Source organism: Tauraco erythrolophus, chromosome 12 (genome assembly GCF_009769465.1).
Source record: "Tauraco erythrolophus isolate bTauEry1 chromosome 12, bTauEry1.pri, whole genome shotgun sequence".
NCBI classification, from domain to species: domain Eukaryota; kingdom Metazoa; phylum Chordata; class Aves; order Musophagiformes; family Musophagidae; genus Tauraco; species Tauraco erythrolophus.
Genome location: NC_141476.1, coordinates 1,023,262 through 1,045,109, shown reverse-complemented (window position 1 = coordinate 1,045,109; position 21,848 = coordinate 1,023,262).

Below are 21,848 nucleotides of genomic sequence, written 5' to 3'. Positions count from 1 at the left end.
GCTCTAATAATAGGTGGTATGAAAATACGGAATTCCAAATTACCTTCGGTGGAATTAATCTTAAATTAACAATTCTTTAAAAGAAATTTACTTTTTCAAAAAATGGATTGCATTACGCAAATATAAATCAGGTTGCCACTAAGAAATAATTTGCTTCTGAAGTGACATTTGTCAACTAAATGAATAAGTACTTTGACATTTGTAGAAACCGTGAAGCTGATCAAGCTATACACTACTGCTTAACATTATTTTGCCTTTATAGAAAAAGGGTCACAATTTAAGCATAAAAATTGCTCTTATTAGGCAGAGAATGTCAAGTCTCATTGCTAAATTTGCCATAGTGATTCAGCTTGAAAACAAGCATTGCCCTTTTGGCTTTGGGCACTTGAGCATCTTCCATTAAAGTGCCCACTGAATACCCACGTTAACTTCACTACAATGGTACTACTTAGGCCAACAAAGGGATGTTATATCCGAGTCACTAGGCAATGCTAAATTCCTTCTAGCGCTGGTACAAAGTCACCAAAATATAATGCCTGTCTTGTAAGCAGCCCATAAAGACCCAGAGAAGCAGTAATTAAGCCCAGACTCGGGCATATCTCTTGGCAGGCCACCTACCCATCCAAAAACTGACCAAAGTCACCTCTGCCCATCCGGTCAGGATGCCTGAACCAGGGGGCTGGGACAGGTGGGGGACCACAGACCCTGCAAGAAAATCCATGTGTCTGGCAGCCCAACTTGAGAGCTGCAAGACTGGGACCAAGATCACTGGGCAACTTGCTTATGACGTTTTCAAGCCTCATGGACCAGTAACTGCACGTCATCCTTCTAAAAGACGCACTGGTCAGAGAAACTCCGACATACACAAGCACTAATAAAACATCCCTCAGCAACACATCTCCTGAAGCGGGGGCAGCCTGACCTGCTGGACTTCCGAACACACGGCGCACGGCACAGATGCCTCAAAGACTCCTGGACAGAAATACAACCTCCCTAATCTCAAGGGATAAAATAACTCAGAAGGGATAGCCGAGGACCAGACTCCCAGCAGCACAACTCACACAGCCTGGGCAGCTTCCACAAGCACCAGTAACTCCAGCCACGGCAGGCTGATGTCCTGAAGCTGAGGACCAGACTGATCCCAGGAGGGAGGCAGCGCCGGTCGCGGCTGGGGGACGGGGAGGAAAGACATCAACAGAGGTTTGCCTGGGAGAGACCAAAACCCGATGCAGATTTAACATTGATGAAGAACAGATGACAAATAACCACAAAAAGGAAGCTGAAAGACAAAAGCCATCTTAGATCACTAAATATTCTGAGACAATGTTAAACAATCACCGAATTCCTCACGTAACTGCGCAGATTTCATTTCTGGAGGACAACATGAACGACTCTCCAGCATCATCCACAAAACCTCAAATGTTTGCCTAAATGTTTAAACAATTGAGAAGCTCACACACAAACTAATGCCCATTTGGAGACAAATATCAAAGCAATATATTTTTGCAGATGGTCTACTGGATTGCTCAAGCTGTAATGGCACACTTATAAGAAACTATAATAAAAAAGACAAAACGTTCATGCAATACAGCATGAACCTCGCAAAACAGCCATTAATATTGTTCTCCCAAAGAAAAATGGCTTACTAAATAGCCTGAAAGGACATCTGACATGCATCTTTCCCTGTTTTCAAGAAATATAACCACACATAAAACTGATATGATTACTTGCTAAATCTAATAAGTTTCTTTTTCTTTGATGGTTGTTTGCTGCTTAATGTCCTTTAAACGCGTAATAAAAATATAATGAAAAACATACATTTATTCTATGTGGCAGCTACTGCATATTCCATAAAAAAGTAATCTTATAAAGTTTAATTTTACAGTGTTTCTTAAACCTATTTCTACTTATTCACTGTATGCAGAGGGTATCTGCAAAGGAATTTAATACTTAACATAACACTTTTCTCCACCGACATTAATGCCAAATTTTCTCTTTACAGTCATTGTCTTCTCCCTTCTGTAAGTCTAGAAGAGGAAAAGCAAATGGATTTAAGGTTTCCAAAGAGTCTCATTAAAATGTAAAGTCCAAATATCTGCATCATTTTTTTTTTCATTATTGCTTTAGGACTGTTCTGGGATTTTTTCTGTCTGGGCATTTGTCTTCCGTAACATTTTAATATCCTTGAGAAAACTCCAAACTGAGCTTAACTGTTGTCACTGGTGATAGCGGTGCATCTGTTTTGCATTAAGGGAATGCAGATTTGAGCACAGATGAATTACAGATCACTTACTTTTCAAAAGGCATTTGTCAGGAGAAACACCAGCAAATAAAAGCTATTGACAGGAAAGCCTGATAGCAGAAGATAGCCCAGAAAAACCTTTCGGGCCAGTCTCCATTGCTTCCCCTTGCAGCAGAATTTAATACCAAAAATCATACTTGCAGTCAATGGTCAAATAATCTACTCTTTTTAAAAAAAATCTTACCTTATACACATTTGTCTTACATGCCCTGCCATTCATTAAAGCCAGAAAAGACTGCTACAAATTTCTTCATGATGGCAGTTCAAATAAGAGCTTTCATTCACTTCAAGAGACGACAAGTAGTAGTACTTACAAGTGGTAAGACCTGCAGATGCCACGACCTATGTCTATTACCAGGTTCACCACGTACTCCAGTTGTGTGGTCGGGCAGTGTAAGTCACCCTCTCACTACGGCCACTTCAGCTGGCCTTGATCTTCCTTGATTTTATCAAGCTGTTCATCCTTTTAACTACAGCTGCACAGAAAATCACTTACCCATGGTGCCAGAAATTCCGTGCCCCTAATTAACTAGGATGTGTTCCCCCAAAAAAAGTCAGAAAGATGACGTTTCCCATGAAAGCTGTAGTTCTTTCACAGACAAAAGGTTCTGTATTCCCATGATCATCCTAGCAGTCCTCCACTGCCTCTGTCCCAGTTTCCATTCGTCTTTCCTGGGCATACCTGCCCAGAACAAGGGGGGAATTCTGAGGACTCGGTAGAAGTCTGACAGGTCTCCTGAGGACAGAGGTGCTTTACTGGTCCTGAAGTGGAGACATTTGATTCGGCTGCAATGCCGAGTGCTCACTTTGGTGCAGGCAAGGATGAACCCTACGAGCCAGAATTCACCTGTTCCCCACTAAGTGCTCCGAACCCAGCACGCCGTGGCCACAAACACCCCTGACCGTACCTACTCTTTGCACGAGGACATCCACGTGCAAGACAGCACAGTGGATCCGGGTACATCCCATCCTCTGCAGGAACATCGGATGAGCCATACAGCACCCAGGCACAGCAGTTTGGTTAGGTGGGAGGGGAAGAGGCATCCCTTCTTTCACAGGAACGATCCTTGTGGTGGAACGCACCCGCTCAGCATCAGCTGTGTGACTGCAGGGAAAAGGGTGGGAAGCAGGATGGGTACTGCCTGCAACGGGACCTGCTTCCACTGGGATGATCGGAGTTACAAAGGAAGGGAAGAAAGAGGGGAAAATATTCACCACTGATTTCAAACAAAAGCCCAAACCTTCACAATAATTTTAGGTAAGTTTTCATCCACAGGCTCACAGCATTTTGTAATGCTTCAGCTCTTTGCACTGGTAGAACTAATTGGGGTTTCAGCTGAGGATCCAGTAATATAACACTTCTTCTCCAGGAACGTCCCTTGCCAGGGCTGGTGATATCAGACTTCACAAACGCAATGCCGTGGCAGGACTGAACCTGCCAGGCTTCAATAACATTTATTCAGAGTGGAAAATTCAAAAGGAAGAAGTATTTGTGCAGCAGATATAGTAGGAAAGCACATCTGAAACAACAAAAGATCTTCCTTGAAAGCAGCTGAACGAAGTCTACTCGCACTCGCAGCTGTACAGCATCCACCTACCCAGCATTTTAAGTGTCAGAAGCCTGATGCAACAGACACAGTTAATTTTCTGTTTTCACACAAATGATGTAAACATCCTCGATAACATAAGCAGCAACTTCCAGATTCTGAGATTTAAACCAAAACTTAAAGTTAATCCTCTTAGTCCTCATATGTGTATGTCAGAGAGAGCGATAGGAGAAAACTAAAAACTCAGGGATTGCAGATAGCAGCGTGTACAGGAAAAGCAGATGCACCCAGGTATTCTGTGATACAAAAAAACTCTGCCCCTCCACAGCTGCCCATTTTTAGGGCACCAGACTAACTTCTGACCCGGCTGGAGCCAAAGGGCTGGCAAACAGCCTCTGACAGGGGCCAGAACGCCTCCTTCTGAAATGGTACTTTGAATCCCTGCCTCGAAGTTCTGCACGGAGTTGTTGGGCAAAGCATCCCACCGGTCCAGCTGCTGAACCTGGGGTTTCCAGGGGTTTCCAAGCCCTTCCACCACCTCACATTTAGACCGATGCCGTTTTACTGCTAGAGCCATATACGGTATCCTTCAGCTACATCAGAGTCCATTATACTCTCTGCCACCATAAAAACACTTTATAATACACTCAGGCAGGATGTTTTACCGTTTACGACAGATGGCAGAACTAAATACGCTTTAAAATGGTTTAAACTGGGAAAAATCTTCCTCTCTCTGGCCATCACACAACTCATTTTCCTGGGTGAGTGTGCAGATAAAGCAGTAGCAGCAGCTCTAAAACGGGACGTCTGCTGAAAAGCAAGCTTTTCCTGGAGTGCTGCACATCAGCCGACAAAACTTTCCGTGCTGCCTCAGGGGAAGCTCCCGAACGGGGAGGTCTGCAGGACAAGGACCAGCCAGGCTTCCCGAGGCAGGGCTGAAGCAACAAGTTGCTGCGATGGTGCCCCACCACCTGCACCTGCCAGCTCCCCTTCCACCCGCCCTGGCTAATAAACCACAAGCTGGGCTAGTCAGCAGCACTCAAGGAGCACTGTAGCAAGCATTAATTTTACTTTTCTGTTCTAAGACATGGCCCATCCTGACATCAGCAGGCTTATATATTTAATAGACTTCCTTAGATGCTGAGGGTGCATTTACTGCAGCTTAAGCACTAACTATATAGGGCAGTTAAAGTTTTTTTTCTCATTTCAAGTGCGAAGAAGAATAACTTCTCAGGCTCAGATGGGCTTGGGTCTGGATTCAGCAGTCTGCTGATCCCTTGAGCACTCACAGTAGCCCATGGCTGTATCCATAACACTCAGTGGTTCTGAAAGCATCTCTGATCCTGACTCGCTCCCTGACCCCGCCAGCTCCCAGCCCGCCGCGGGCAGCTCTCGGACCTGCCTGCTGACACCGGGAGCAGCCGAGCCGTGCTCAGCCCTGCGGAGCCTGGCATGGACCAGGAGATGACCTGGGGCTGTACCTGTAGGTTTCTGTCTTTACAAACAGCATATCTGGTCCTAAGGACAGCGTCAGGGATCCCCTCAGGAATTACACTTAGTGGGATTAACCCGAGGGCTAAAGCTAGACATGTGCTTAAGCATTTCGGTGAGTCATGACTTGAATTCACTTTCTTGCGCTTATTTGGGTACTGGTTACTTCATAATCTTACAGAGCTCCTTCTACTATGTATCTTTCCCCCATCTTTACCTTAAATACGAAATGGAAGAGCCATTTGTTCATCTGAGCAACACTGACATGTCAAATTTGCTCAAACAACAAGGATCAATAGCACACAACACTCAAGAGACCTGCCAGGACACGGAAAAAATATAATAAAGATCAAGGTGACAGCAGGTTTTAATTATGTGAGAGAAGAAGGTATGTTCTGTAAGGTCTTTGCAATTTGAGACTATAATCAAAATGTCATCAGCCTGCCTCTTGTATTTTCAATCTCTTAGGAAAATGACTAAAACGGGTATAACATTTTCAGATTAATTTTGATGCTTCCATCAGAAAGCCTGACATTTGGTTAATGTCAGACATCACCTACATTGTCATTTGATTTCCCTCTTCCCCCTTGGGTGTCACTTCACTAATGACCTAGAGGTGGTAATGAAATGCAACGAACAGATTAAGGACAGAACTTTCAAAAATGAAGCAATATATGCTGTGACATTCACATTCCACTCCTGGAAATATTCAGAAATGTATTTTATTTACCAAGGCGTATGATACAGGTATTTAAAAACTATGTGTAAACATTCTTGTCATTTATCCAATTAGATGATGCTAATTTGCTTCAAGTACTGTAAGAATTTGCATCAGAACACAAGACATCTGTGAGGAACACCACAAAGACTATGAAGTTTTACAGTTATATCACTGTCTTCAATGCAGGGGATGCAGATTTTGTCCTCCCTTTCACGTGAAACAGCGCACAAACGAAGTCTCTGTGCTCTCAGCCTACACACTCCTGGTATATAATTAGCTGCCTTCCTTCCTTTCCTTTGAATCTCTTGGACATTTGAGATCAAATAACATGCCAAGAACTATATGAAAAATTCTCTGTCTCCTTCCGTGAAAAATCTCGTGACACCAAGTGCACATCATGATACGTGAGGAAAGCATAACTCCCATCTCCTCAGCAAAAATGCCATCGAAATGTAACTGTAAGGAATTATTTAAGACCCTTGTAAGGAAATACGGTAAAATATGCAAGCAGTGTTGTGGAATCACAGCAAGGCAGAGCTGAAAGAAAGGACCTCAGGAGATCACACGGGCAGCACTGCTGCAGATGCTCCCGAGAGCACCGCAGGGAATTTCTGCTCAGACCTGCAGCATCCCTCTGCAGCTGCGGGGCTGGGCTCTGCAGGAAGCCCATCCCAGCCCCCACTAGAGAAGCACCTGGCTATTGAAGGCACTGGGGAGAGCATGGCAAAAGGAGGCAGGAGAGCCCCACGGGAGCACATCAAACCAAGTGCTCCTCCCCTGTGTAACGACGGCACCAAGAACTACAAGCCCATTCGGTGTGCTACATCCAAACTAACTCCTCCTGGGGACCAATTTAGCAGACCCCAATATGAAGAGGGACAAGTTAAACACCATTTACCACCTGTGACATACCACTGCTCCTCAGCCACGGGGCAGAAGTCGGAACGGTCCCTACTTTCTTTTGTTCTTCAAGTAAATTCAGCCTTACGGAGCTCCAGCTGGCACAGCAGCCTGGCACAGCACCATACCCCTTCCTCCCATGCCCAGCCACGCTGTCACACACCTTTTTTCCCCCCTGCAGTGAACATCTGGGATTTGTCACAACTCCTTCAGACTCACAGCTGACAGGGCACCTCAACTATCAGCATGGAAGCTCTGCATCCCTGATGGAGGCTGTTCCAGACTGTTTTTCCAAGGGGCAAGAACACTGCAGCAGCATGCTGTAATATCAGATACTACATTACAAGCAAGAGTAACATGATTATTTCCACTGAAAATAAAACCATTCCTAACTACTCTTTATAAGTATTTTTTAAATTCACCAAGCTTCTTCACATCAGTAAAGAAGATTATTGCACTATAATTTTAAAACAAAATGTGGCTATCTTGCAACAGTAAGATCTTAAGTATTTTCCTATTACTTCTGCCTGGGGCTTTTCAAGCCCTGCGAATGAGAACTCTGATATCTATGACTTCTTCCCACTTCTCACTCTTTTTTTCAGGCTGATCTACAGGCCAGGAAAAATTTTGCTGCTTGCCAAGGTTCTCATCCAAATCTCACAGTAGCTTAAGTGCCTTTGTCCTCTGGCTTTCTAGGTGGAAGCACAGATTACGCTTCCAAGTCACTGATTCCCTCTTACAGAATCTAAAGTGCTGAGACATTCACCTTCCCTCTTCCCTTGAGACGTGTGTTACAAGAAATCCCAAGTTTTTGCCAGTTTCAAATGCAGCCCCAATAAACCTCCAGGGAAGCCCAACGGTTAAGCACTGCAGAGGAAGGAAGATAGCTTAGAGTGGGAACAAAAAATACAAAGCACTTTGTTTTGGCTCTTGCTTTTGCTGATCTGAGTTTATTACTCCGCATGATGTAGTTGTTTGGAAGAGGTGTGCGTCTAGGCTGAAACTCAGGCCTGTGAAAAACGCTCTTCGACATCTGCCAGCGATAAAGCCTGGCAGAGAGAGGAACTTTGCAGAGCTGGATGGCAAAGCATTGACCAGGCACCACCCAGAAAACCACAGATGCAGCCTCTGCTGAGTGTGCATCTCTTAGGCCAAACTCGCCTGATGAGAACAAGCAGATTCTGGCTCTATTTCTTTCCGCACTGGATAAGGAAAGCTCATTTCAAACTTATTCTTAAAACCTCGAGTGGGGTTGAGAAAAGTGAAAGTGCACACACTGCCACTACAAAAAGTCAGAATCTGTTGTGGCTTCAAAGCGTCACCCACAAACCTGGCGAAAGAGGTGACAAATGACATCACGACGCTCCCTATCGCGCCGTGCCTTTGCAGAGCTACACACCAGCCCTGCCAGTCACGCCAACGGGACAGACACCGCTGTCAAAATTATCTCGGTCGAGACAAATCCAAAACCTCCGGAGCTGATAAAAAAATTGAGGTGCTTCCTCTGGAACTCTACTGGGTGTTGCTGCGAAAAGCAATAGCGGTTACCGTGAGATGCGCAAAAGACTACGGTGAAATTACTTGTCCTCTAACTCACATCTTTGAGATGTCTCAGGTTGTCATTTCTCTGCATCTTGGATAGAAAAGAGTGACTGAATGAAGCTTGTCAGGATGTACAGGACCAAATATGCTACAGAGAGATCAACCAGACTTTGCCACCACTTAATCATCAGCCCTGGAAACGTACATTTTGCTTCCAATTTAGGAATTGCTTCTACAGTAGGAATATCTTTCGAATGCTGGAGAACCACAGTGACCCAAAGCTATCAATCTCCATGCGTGCATCACTCTCTTACTACATTGCTACTTTCCTGGTGAGAAAAAAAAAAAGAAAAAACATTTCAAAGAGCATCCCAGAAATCCTTGAACAGATACCTGAAGGCAAGAAGAGAGCAGAGAGGCTACAGAGATGCCAGGAAGCATCACTCACCGACCTCTCTGAAACACATTTTTTCTATGAACTGTATAAGTTTAACAGGGCTTTTTTGAGGAGATCAATTTCACCCCATAAAAGTGTCAGTCATGGAGATCTGACAGCAAAAGCAACTGCCCTGCGACGCGGTGGGACTCGGAGCTACCGGCTCAGCAAAACAGGCCTCGTGATCCCCCAGGCAGCCTGCCTCTCCGAAACACCCTCTGCCTTTTAAACCTCTGATCAGACGGTTCCACCTCCAAAAGAAGGAAGAAAAACGCCAACAACCCCACGCAGGGTTTTGCCACTGCAGCGAGGTTTCACAGAAGGATGTCGGGAACCAGCGCGGTGGGAGAGGGGAGTGGAGGGGGATGGATGGGCCCCAGCCAGCACGGGACCCTCCCGAACCCGTCAGCCGCCCGCTGAGCCCCTCAGTGGGGACGCCGCAGGATGGGGCCACACTGGCAGCACCCGGGCACGGCGGCTGCAGGGCTGCCCGGCCACGGGCACTGCAGGATGGAGGGCTCTGCTCCTCCACTCAGGCTCCCCAAAAAACACATGCAAGGTCACCCAGACAAGACTTTCACTGTCTACTCTTCCCAGGCAAAACCTCTTCATGTTTTTATAGAGGACAAACGATTCGAGGGATTTGCATCCAGGGCTTCAGAAACAAAAATATGCCTTGTATTTACTTTGCTCTTCTATTAGCATAAAATAACGATCAGAGGCGACTTTCCCCCTCTCACCCGGAGGGGACAAGGCACGACCCGCCCCCTCCCAGCGCAGCAGCCGCCCCGCCGCCCCCCGCGTTCTCAGCGCGCCCCGGGAAGGGCCGCGGGCCCGCACCGGCCCCGAGCGAAACCCGCCCCGCACCGGCGCCACAACCGCTTAGTCCGGAACACCGAAACCCCAACCGCAAAACCGCTTTTTAACGCTTTTGCTCAAAAGCTGCAGCTGCTGCTGCTGCCCCGCGCTGGCCCCGACGGCCGGTAACGAAGCCTCCCTGCACCCGTCGGGGATGGAGGGGGCCGCGGGGCCGGGACCGGGACCGGGACCGCACCGCACCAGCCCCGGACGCCCCACCGGCGCCCCGAGCCCGCAGCAAGACCTACCGGCTGCCCGCCGACGGGACGGGACGGGACGGGACGGGACGCCCGCGCCGAGCCGCATCCCCTCCGGGCCACGCCGGCACCCAGCAGGAAAAGGCCGCCCGGAGCCGGGAGGGGCGCCGCAGAGGGGCGGTGTTGGGGGAAGACCCCACCCGCGTCTCGACGTGCCCGGCACAGCTGAGAACCATCCCAGCGGGATGGCACACCTGTGCCCGTGGCGCTGGAGGCCATCCCACGTGGAGAGATGGGCGCGTGTCTGTCGCAGGAGGAGGAGGAGTGAGCGCGAGGCACAAAATTAATTTATTTTCCATGTCGAGGCCTTGCCCGCGCTGCGGCGGGTTTGTCGGGGTGGCAGACGCCACGCGGAACCGCATCACTTCGAATACGGAACGTACCACCCCACCCTGGCACGGTGCGGAGCGGTGAAGCCGTCGGGCGGGCACGGGTGTCTGACATGAACTTCTTGCCTTCATGTCTTGTTTTACAGGGCAGATTCTGTGGAACCACTGCTGGTGGTGATGCTTGGAAGCCTGGTGCCATGTGGAGAAAAGGCGGGTGCCAACCATGCCCGCACCTGGGGAGCGTTCAGGGAGCGGGCAGGTAAAACAGCTCAGTGAGGTCCCTTCCAGTCCCTAACGTTCTGTGATTCTGTGACTGCACTGGAGACAGTGTTTTAAGACACTGGTTAAAAAAATAAATAAATAAATTGAAATAAGCCATTCTTGTTGCAAATACTGGACATCTAAAAAAAATGCTGCAAGAAATCTGATTTGCTAATGGATAATGTTTAATTCCTTTGCTCTTGCTCCACACGGAACAATTTGAAGCTAGGTTATCCAGGAATGTGGTTGGGCTCGATGATCTTAAGGGTCTTTTGCCAACCTAAATGATTCTATGAATGCAATAAATAATCAAATTTTTTTTTTTTAGTTTTCTAATGTGATAGCCGCCGTGGCAGGAGGCAATTTTCTCTATGGTGTGAGGCACAGTAATTTATTACCACGCAGGATGAGTGAAGTCACCGGGTTTTAGATCATCAGTTCTTCGAGCAGAAGGTCTGTGCCTCAAACATTAATGCCATAAGTGAAATATCAGAGACAAGCAAGAGAAAATTAAAGAATGGGGTAGAAATCTGAGGAGCTGGACCTGAAATCTCCAAAGTCCTCCCTGCTGCCAACACTTCTGTAGAAGATTGGGAAGTTTCTTTCTACCACATGCCTCTGCACGGGATGATTTGTCGTTGTGAACTCAAGGGCGTTCATCAATCCTCAATTAAACACAGATCTTTATATATATAAAGATCTGTATTTAATTATATATACATATTTATATATATAATACTATATATATAAATGCAATTGTTCTTTGCGATCTGAGCCTGGGGTTTCCACAGGTGAAAGAAAGTGTACAGGGAATTTAAAGTTCAAAAAGCTTCTTTTTAAAGAGAACATTCCTTTCCTCATTCCCTGTAGGGCTCACGTGTGTCACACTTCGTGCTAATTAAAATAACATTAGAATTGTTAAAAACAGGGGCTGAATTTTGACTGAATGCTGCTAATTAAAATAACATTAGAATTGTTAAAAACAGGGGCTGAATTTTGACTGAATGCAAAGACTGACTATTGAATTAATCAAGTTTCATGTTCAGTATGTGAGTAAAAGAGGGAGGTGTCTCTGAAATATGTTGCTCTCAATACATAGGGGATTCAGAGGAGGAGAAGAATGTTAAAAAGAAGAATCTGACAGATTTGAAATTTTCCACTGAGTGACAACTGCACAGACAGTTTTTTGACACAAACAGTAACCCCAGATGATCAGCTCTGGGTTGAAAAGTGATACAGAGAGGCATTTCAGTGTCATCATTTCTGTTATTATGGAAACCATTAGGCATCTGCCTGGCACAAAAATCTGCAAAAGGACAAAAACGTGAAACAGGCATGAGAAGAGCTGTGGTACAGCGCCTAACAAGTGATAAAGTGCATTTCTCAGGCCCTGACCAACTCGCAGGAAGTTCTCCAGGAAGATGGTCTTTTCTTCAGGATTTCTTCTGTTTCATGCTGGACATTGCAATGTGTGCTACGTCACGTGTCTCTGGAATGGTGGTCACACTGCAGCATGTCTGGAACATAGGACAAACATCTCCACACGCTAGTGAGCATCGGTCTAAGAAAACCAAAAATGATTCCATAATTTAGCAACTCATCTAGAAAATGAGTTTTTCTTCTCTTTACTTTTGTGAAGCCAAAAGTTTTCATGGCACTGAGAAATCTAAAGACTAGGAACTCTTAATTAGTAGAAAAGTCATTAAAATATTTGTAGAAGAGTAGAAAGATTGGATTTTGCCGGGGGAGAAGCTTTTGCTTTTTCATTCACACATAGTACAGTCCTTGAGGGCAGTGCTCTCAGCATGACTTGGGTCTCACACGAAGGACCTGCACCACGATGGTGAAGAGGCACTTCATTCTCTATGCCAGTTTATTTTTTCTCTTCTGTTCTGAGGCTGCCAGTACGAGTTAATTGGTGGCAACTGTGACAGTAACCACTCTAGAGCAGAAAATATCTTCCAGGGTCTCCACAAACACCATCCATTGTTTTGCATAAGCTGCCTCGGAGAAGATGGATGACAGTGCTTGGTCAGTACTGGCGTAGCTCAGATTGGAAACAGTGACCTGCAGGTGAAACCTTATGTCTTTTATCACCTGTTGACTCAAATAAAGAATATGTTCTGGAGAAAGAATATTACTGTTATTGGTGCCAACGTTTATGTCAAATACCTGTCTGCCTCCCTTTGGGAAAGAATGGGCGATTATCACAAGCGGTACAGCTGCAAAGCAATAAATAAATAAATAAATAAACAAATAAATAATAAATAATAAATAAATCCCAAGTTGTCTGCAGCAAATAAAGTAATTTCATCATACTTTACAGCCTGAGACCCGTGAACTTGTCAGAATGCACTGCCAACACGCTCTGTTTGTGCTGAGGACCTGCCCGGTTACTACACTCCAGAGTTTTGTGGAAGTAACAGATTTGCATGCAAAAAGCCTGTTTTCATCAAAAACTGATTCTGCCCTTGCAAAGCGTCTGCCACCAGCTGCAGGAAGCATTGAATTGAATGTGAATTGGTTATTTCCCATCTGGTTCTGAATTACAAAGAGCAGAAATTGTGAATGAAATAACTGCATAATTTATTTAGATAATTAAAATTAAAATTAATTTAATAATTAAAGTTTATTTTTCCTTCACACTCAAGCCTCATCGGAAAAACACACCATCTGCAGCATTAAGGGGAGAACATTCCTGTTGTTTTCTAAACACACAACCTGCCGATCATGAGGATTAAAATACCCGTAGTACAAGGGTTTTTTTCTGGATGGTTGGGATGAAGTATGAGATGTATTTATCCTTGTCTTTGCCACGTGAGAATGAAGCAAATAAGCCATTGTTACTGGGACAGAGATAGACCATCCAGGTGTTCCGCAGAGAGACAGGATAGTGCTGAATAATGCAAATGGCAGGAGAATTTGGCTGTGACAGTTCACTGTTCCTACAGGTTCGAATGTAAAGTGCGAAGGTAGTAAAATAGGTGGTTTGGTTAGAATTTCTAGCAGTACTTCCTAAACTCAGATGGATGGGGTTTTGTTTCTATGGTGCGGAGATGAGGGTTTGTGTTCTAGGGCTTCCTAAATTTTTCTTGTTTTCTGTTAACTCAAAGCACTAGGATTTCTTGTGTATACATTTTGAAATCCTATCTGTCACTGGAGAAATTCATGCTGCTAACAATGGGCAGCCATATGGGGTAACAGAAGGCGTTTTGCAAATCTAGAAACCAGATGTATGTGAGGTTTTTATCGGGAGAGAATTCTTTGTGCAGAGATGGAGAGAGAACCAGAGCGGTTCTGCCAGATGTATTTTGTCCTGCTGTTACAGAACACATAGTAGCACTCGGTATTTGATGGGATACAGGGGTCAGTACTGCAGAAACTGTTCTGGGTTGTCTTATCTTTTGGACAAAATCCCAGATCAACTGCCTTTGACGAGAAGGCAGGAGTTTTGTTGGTTTCAGATAAGCTAGAAACTTACTTGGTGCATAATGAGTTGTGACATCCGATGTTAGTTTGGTTCTTGCAGTCGGGTTATTTACACGCAGAATATATCTGTGAAAGGCACTGGGCATTAATAAAGCAGCAGATGACACAAGCAGCACAGCCAGCATCGTCTGATGATGCATTGGGCTGAGAATCGGGACGTGCAGGCTCCGGGTCTGCAGATACTGGCACCAGTGTGTAATTTTTCCGGCGCCGTGGCAGCACGTGCGTGCAGGAGAGCCGAGCGTGGGGCTGCAGAGCAGCGTCCTGCTGCTGGTTAGATCAGCCCAGCGCTGCTGGAGAGCAAATGGTATAGCAGGAGAATGAAGTCTAAGTGCCCAGTACCTCACTCTAGTTACAAACACATCTTTTATCAGGTAGTTATGCCTTTTCGAAGTTAAAAACAGTGAAATCTTCAAGATTTTTTTTTTTTCTGGAGGCAGAGAAACATTCAGGAGACCAAGGAACCAGTTACGTTCTTCACCTTTCAGAAGGGAGAAAGAAAATTCTCGTAATGGAATCACCAGGTTTGCTGCGTGGACTTCATTAGCAAAACCAGGTTCCTGGCTATCAGTTAGACAAATCTGCTCATTCTAGCAGGATCCCCTACAGTATTGCTTCTGTAATTGCAATGGAGGGGGATTTTTTGATTTTGATTTTTTAACATCAAGGTAAAAGAAGCTTAGATTTTAAAAATTGAATTTACAATTCAATGTCGTAGTTGAAGCAAACAGGAAATCTTTTGGGAAGGGATAGTGGCTTCTGCTTCTGTGTGAAATGTCTGCATGCATGATGCATGAAGGCCGTTACTCTACTCAAGTCTCTTGGAGACTCATTTCTCCAGAACAAGCTTTCAGACTTTTTTCCCATGGTCATATGTGTGTTTCCCAACCATCAGGGTCAAGGTATCTACTTATAAAGTCCTTAACAGAAAAAAAGTAAGTCCTTCAGGAAGAGGGGAGTTATATAACTGAATATCTATAATTAAACTGAGCTGTGACATCAATAATCATACTGCATGAAACGAGAGCTCAAACTGTAAACTTGGCAAGAAAAGTGTGGCTCAGGGGACCAGGTGGAATTCAGAACTTCTTCCCTCCCTGCATCTCTGGTTGAAACGTGGCTCAAGTCAGAAACAGCTAAAGGTTGTTTTTATCTCAGGGTTATTTGATGGATCTTTGGAAATAAATACTTTGTCCAAATCTCATTTTCCATTGACTTTGTGAGTCTCTGAATGAAATTACTGGTAGTCAGGTTTGCAAGCTGCTCAGTATGTCCCATACCAATTACCTCGTTTGCTGGCACTTTAAGCAGAAGGGTTACAAGGGCTGCCCCTCTCACCTGCAGAATTACTTGTACAACCACAGCTCACATGTGTTAAGATGTATTAAAACTTAATACATGGACCATTTCATGCTTGTTCCATGAATAAATGCTTCAGACTATGGACAGGCTGCAAACAAAGGTACAGCCCATCCCTGTGTTCACCAAACACCTGATTAATATTCCCATTCTCTGCATTTTGCAGAGTTGCAGTCTAAAAACCTGCATCCTGTGATGATAAGGGAAACACGTTCGTATCTGGGAATCCTGACAGTTGTGTGAATCACAGCTGGATCTCTTTGGTTTTGAGATCTCTTTATGATCCTAATCTTTAGTTAAACTCCTAAGAGGCAAAGGAGAACCAGCATGCAGGAAGAAGGCAGAAGAACAATAGTGTTTGGAAAGAAGTTAGTGAGGCAGGACAGGAGGACGTGGTTTTCTCCACTGTAGATGTACCTGCTGTAGCTGCAAACTTGCAGGAACATGTACAAAATGCACTGCACCAATGTCAAAATATCCCCAAATAATCAGACTCCCGATCTTATATTTCTTCACTTCCCGTGGTCTCCCTGCCAGAGAAGACGGGGAGGACAGATGGGTCTCGCAGCATGACATGGAGGTGATCAGATCTGCACTTTATTAGGCTGATTTGAGAAGTGAATTCTAGAGTAGACGTAGATGTAGACTGCTGGAGTAGCTCCAGATCACAACTTCTCTGTCATGGCAGGTGGACAAAGGTGATCTCTAAAGAAGAGAAACGAAATCTTGTAGTCACTCCAACTTTTCCCGTCGATGAAGTGGCACCAAACATAGTTTGGAAGGGACAGGAATAACGCAGGCTCTGCTCAAAATGCAGACACCTGGATATTGCAGTTTCAAAAGGTTCTAAGGAATTCTTGAGTGCCAAACATTTCATAATCCAGCCCATCTGCGGCGTATATGCAGACTTTGACTCACACAGAATAGACCCATATTGTGTGAAATATGAATGTGCAGGTGTCTTAATGAACCAAAATTCATAAGCCCAGCACTATTAACCTCAGGGGAAGGCGTGAGGCTGTGTCTTAACTCTGAACTAACAGAAAATTTAGAGTTGGTAAATAGTTCTTGTCTTCACAGTACGACTATTAAAGTTTTTTAAAAAACTAATAAATTAATCCCCGCATCCCAAAATCTGTGTTTGAAATCTTATCCCTTAAGCACAGAGAAAACAATGGAATGACTCAACAGAATATCATATAGGCAGACTCTTTTTCCCTAGGATTAGTATTTTAAAGGGAAACCAAATGGCCCCATATAGCCAAATGCAAAATTATTTTTCCAAGCCAGTGGTCTGAAAGTCTTACTCCCTCAACAGTATGCAGCTGTTGTTCTCCAAAACAACTACTACATGCTTTTTTCTTTTTTTAATCCCTTCTGCTAGAGGAGGAGATAAGTTCTTCATGAGGGAAGAAACAGTAGTCTTGCAATATTATTAGAATTATCTACGTCCTCCTTTAGTATATTCATTTATACTCCACAGTGAAGTAGAAGTACTTTTTGCACATTTAATTCAGCGAGGTGACTGAACATTTTGCTCAGGTTTCTGATGTTTTTGACAGCTGCATAAAAGAGAGACGAAATGAAGTTTGAAAAAAGCAGTCACAAACCATGGCTCTGTACGCCGCTCCCCGTCCCTGAGAACACGTTAGTGCTTCCACAAAGCTGTGTCACATGAACAGTGAAGCAGTTATTAACTGTGAAGAAAATTCTGAGTCTTACAGAGAACGGACTCTTAAATTGCTTATTATCAACAAGCAGCACGACAGAAATTAAGCTAATCATATTTTTTTTGACAAGGTGATTTTTAATTGACATTGTTCAAGCTCAGATCCCCAGAAGTAAAGCACTCCCTCAAAGGGGCTAAGTAAATTATTTAATAACCACTTATAATACAGTTAGTTAGCCCTTTTCAGTCTATTCACTTAACTTTTTTGCTGTGCTACTTTCCTTTTCATCCTGTTGCTGAATTCATGGTCGAGCAGGTACAGCCAGGCACGCGCCCGTGCGGCAGCAGCGTCGTGACAAGTGTCAGCAGTCCCGAGCAGCAGCATTTTCCCAGCTGGATTTTTGGGAGAGTCCTGCAAAACCTGGCACTGTCACTGCTCCACAGTCACTGTCCAGGCCTGACGAGGAGGCAGTGCTGGTTTTCTGTCCAGCAAAGTCACTCTTTGTCCAGAAGACCTGGAAGGGAAGAACGAAAAGTTTAGGGGACAGTTCTTGTCACAGCTCCCTGCCGCTTCGGCTCATGCTTAAGATGATGTGCCAGTGCTCCTGTTGCACTGCCTTGTCACTGTCTCTCTGTTCGAGAGCAAATTTTATCTCAAAATTGAATAAAACAGTTGAGAAAAACTTGCATGAGTACTCACCTTCTGAATTGGTAAGATGGAAAGACCTAGTAGTAGAAAAATCATTTTTATCTGTTTCATCCTGACAGTTCATTACTCCAACCCGTTATTCCTGTCTGTTAGTTTGGGGTATTTCCCCCACCCTTTGCCTGTTTGGGGTGAACAAACCAGCTGTGCAAATTTCTTAGATTAATTAATACTAGATTAAAAAATAGGCAGGAAAGGATCTGAACTTTCATGCAGCCTCATGTGTCCACTCCTGTGTGTCTGTGCTACAACTTTAAAAATCTATCAGATGCTTTTACGGACTGCACACCGCTGATGCTTAGTTGGATCTCTCCCTTGTAGATGTCAAGTCATTCAGGTATAAATCAAATTGCATCCACTTTAATTTCTGGCTTGTTTCTGTGGATGCCTTTTCCAAAGCCAAAGGAAATGAATGGAAATCTTCTTATTGATGCTGAAAGGTTCTGGCCCAGTCCCTGAAACATGCTCATCAATGCAGTCACTTTGTCTTGGCAATGATAAACCAAGAACTTATAGTACTCATATATCATACTATTAAAATCAACTTGTCACTTCATTTGCAGTAGGCCACTTGATCCCAGAAAGAAGCTCTGCTCTTTACTGGAATGAAGATAAAAAGGGTCTTTTTAGTCCTGCTTCTGATGCAGAAACTAAGAGGTTTGTGTCTCCCACGAGGACGCAGGAGATGGCTGGCTGAGTATTCCTGCGTATTCCTGGACTGAGCTGTTTTTCCACAGCAGCCAGTTCCTCATGATGCCAGTCAGGACATTCAACCAGTAGTGAGTTATAAGGGTGCAGGATCAGTGTGACTTTTGCCTCTCCTCTGCAGCAACACCTATTTCCAGATGAAAGCACTGGATAAGCTGAATTTCATCTGGATGACGGAATAAACCTGAATCATTTCTGGGTCCAAACATCAGAGGGTCAAGTTGCTAAAATCCTCCCCCAGCACCGAGAGCTGCGGCAGCTAATTGCTTCCATGGAGCCAGAGAAAATTCCCTCTGTCTTCACCATACTCAGCTACAGAAAATTGCTGCTCACCCGACTGCAAATGTCTGACAGGCAGTCAGACAGCACCTCGGGGACAGGAGGTTTTAAAGCACAGCGTAGCTGTGGATCAGTGGCATGTGCATGAGAAAATTCACAATGTGCTGACACTCCAGATCTCCTAGTAGCATCACGTAGTCCAGATAACGTCAAAGCCCCAAATAAAAGGTGTCCCCGGGGGATGAAAAAGTGGCTTTGGAGGAAGAGACTAAAATACTCCTGGATACAAACCTACCAGAGTACAGTAAGCAGGACCAAATTCGGAGGGCAGTAATGGATGTGCCACAAGTTCAACTCGACCCAAGAAGGTTTATGATCCACAAGGTCAAGTGCAGCAGGTACATTTTAAACAGAAGAGAAGATAAAACGTAAAGGCAAGTTCAAACTGCATTTGAATTCAGGCACAGAAGGACCCAACAGCTACAGAATTTCAGCAGGATTTGTGGGACCGCAGCCTTTAGACTGCTTTGGAAGCCTTATGAAGAAACAAGTCACTTAAGCAGATATCTGTGCATCGAGCGCGCTCAGCCCTGTTCAGCAGGGACACGTTGGGTGGCAGGAGATCTCAGAACACAACTGAAGGATGCAGCTACAGGAGGGTTTGAATTAGAAGCAGGACAATGGGACAACGCTATCACATGGGCGTTCTCTTTAAACCTTCCCAAGAGGTTTCCCTTCTGTCTTCCTTGCATCTATCCCAGCTCAGGGTGTGGCGTGCTCATTTTATGATCCCAGTCATGTAAGGTTGATAGGGAATTGACAAGTGGAAGATTAAAAAAGAAGATTAAAAATTACAGACCAAAAGCAGACATATCTCATGGTTGTCTATGCCTTGAATCGGAAAGCACAGTCAATATTTTTGATCTCGCAGGATCCTTGGGAAGAAGTTCTCTGGCCCTGTGCTCTAACTGAGCGGTGCCCTGTCCCCATCAAACAGCAGATCTCTGCCACCCCCACGGAAAGCACCAGGAACCCGTCCGCAGGCACCGCTCCTGCCGGGATTTCCGGTGCTAGTTGGGAGGAAGGATGCACGAGTGTTTTTAACCACAGCTTCGAGGTAAAATGCTGCTGCCAGTGAAATAAGTGGAGAAATGAGGGGGATTTTTTCCCAAGTATCTCTTTGTCTCTGTGTTTGCTCCTGCATATTATTGCTGCAATACAAGCACCTGGTGTGATCCCTGATCCTCACGTCAAACCCTCCTGGGAGGTTTTCCTTCAATACATGTTCTATTTAAATATGGAAACATACTTGATAGGAATTCACAGGAAGACATTTTAAACCGTTTGAAGATACTGGGGCTGACTGATTTATTCCCAGAAATAATGTCACACTAAGATTTTCTCTCCTTCATGAATACCACAGGAATTCACAAAGAATTAATCTCAACCTCTGATACGTGGCGTGATTTGAATAGCTCTGCCAAGAAAAGTGTTGTATATGCTTTATATAAAATTAGAAGTAATTTTAAGGATAATTTCATAATAGTCATTTAGTAACCACTAAAATTTGAGCCGAATTAAGGAAAGTTTGATCCTTTATGTGACACCGCTAGGAATTTGGATAAGGAATATTTTGCTACTGCAGTGGTCCTCCCTCTGACTTCAGGCTTACATTCTTGGGCTGTTGCTGGAGTGATTTGCAGGAACAAGAGTGGAAACACCTCCCTGGAGAGTCCCCCAGCAAAATCCCCTGAAGCAGAACGAGGCATCTCATCGCTGACAACGCAAAAAGAACTTGCTGCTCTCGGAATCCGCGCTCGGTGGCGATTCGCCATCTACAAGATGTAAACAGACACAAGGAAGATGATTTTATAGTGCCTTAGAATCCTGGGTAGCAAAGGCAATGCAACTGAAGCAGCACTTGCCCTCAGCAAATTCTGGGAATGGCCTCTGGCATTTTAAAAACAAGGCGATGAAGGAAAATGACCAGAAAAGCAAAATTCACTCAGTTTGCTGTCTGTGGGGGTATAGCATCGTTGCTTGAGGTATTAACAGCAGTCTGAAAAATTCTCGAGGATGATATAGATGGCACCATTGAAAGTCCCACCCTGTCTGCCCCAGTTAGCTGTCCTGTCCGTGCTCATGGCTGGAAACAATTGGGAAGGCAGAAGGGGTGACGCTCGTTTCCGCGGGACGGATTCCCAGTTAAAGCAGTCGGGTGCCACTGCGTTTGTACGTTGTATTCCACAGTCATGGGCCATGAGGGAAAGATGGACGGATCTGGTGTGCATTTGAACTTTCATGAATCACCAGAAATAAAAGTAGACTTAACAAAGAGAAATGCTGTGCAGCTCTGACAAAATTTCCCAGCCTATTCTTTTGTTCATTATTTTCATTTTCTGCCTGTTTTGCTTCCATAACTCATATTCTATCTTGCTCTTCATAATCAAGCTTCCTTCCTTCCCACTCCTGTTCCTTCCTAGACAACTCGCTCCCTTTTATCCTCCATCTTCTTTCATACACACAGCGACTTACAGCACAGAGTAATAGGGAAGTTTTCCTCAAAGACTTCAGAGAGTTTTTGCCTCTGACACCATTTTGTCTTCTTCTGCCTTTGTATTATCCAGAGAAGCTGTTTGCATCCTTTGACTGTAGCAATAGGAAGGCTTACTTTGCACCTTTCAAGAAAATGCCTAAATGTTTTCAAATAAAGTGCCTAAGCTTTGAGCATCTCGTAGTGATGGGGAGAAAACAATTTATATGGATGTTCCTGTTCCTGCACCCTGAACAGCTACCGAGGGTTGCAATTCCACACTCTGCATTTGGGGGAACAGGCAGCCTGAAGCAGAGCTCCTGTTCACTGATTACCCCACCGTATCCAACAGGAGGCCACAGGCAGGAATAGTGTATGAATATCTATCCACTCCTCTCCCTGCGGGAAAGTGCCCCTGGCTGGATGTCTGAGGGGGTGGCACAGACAGCACAAGAAAGAAA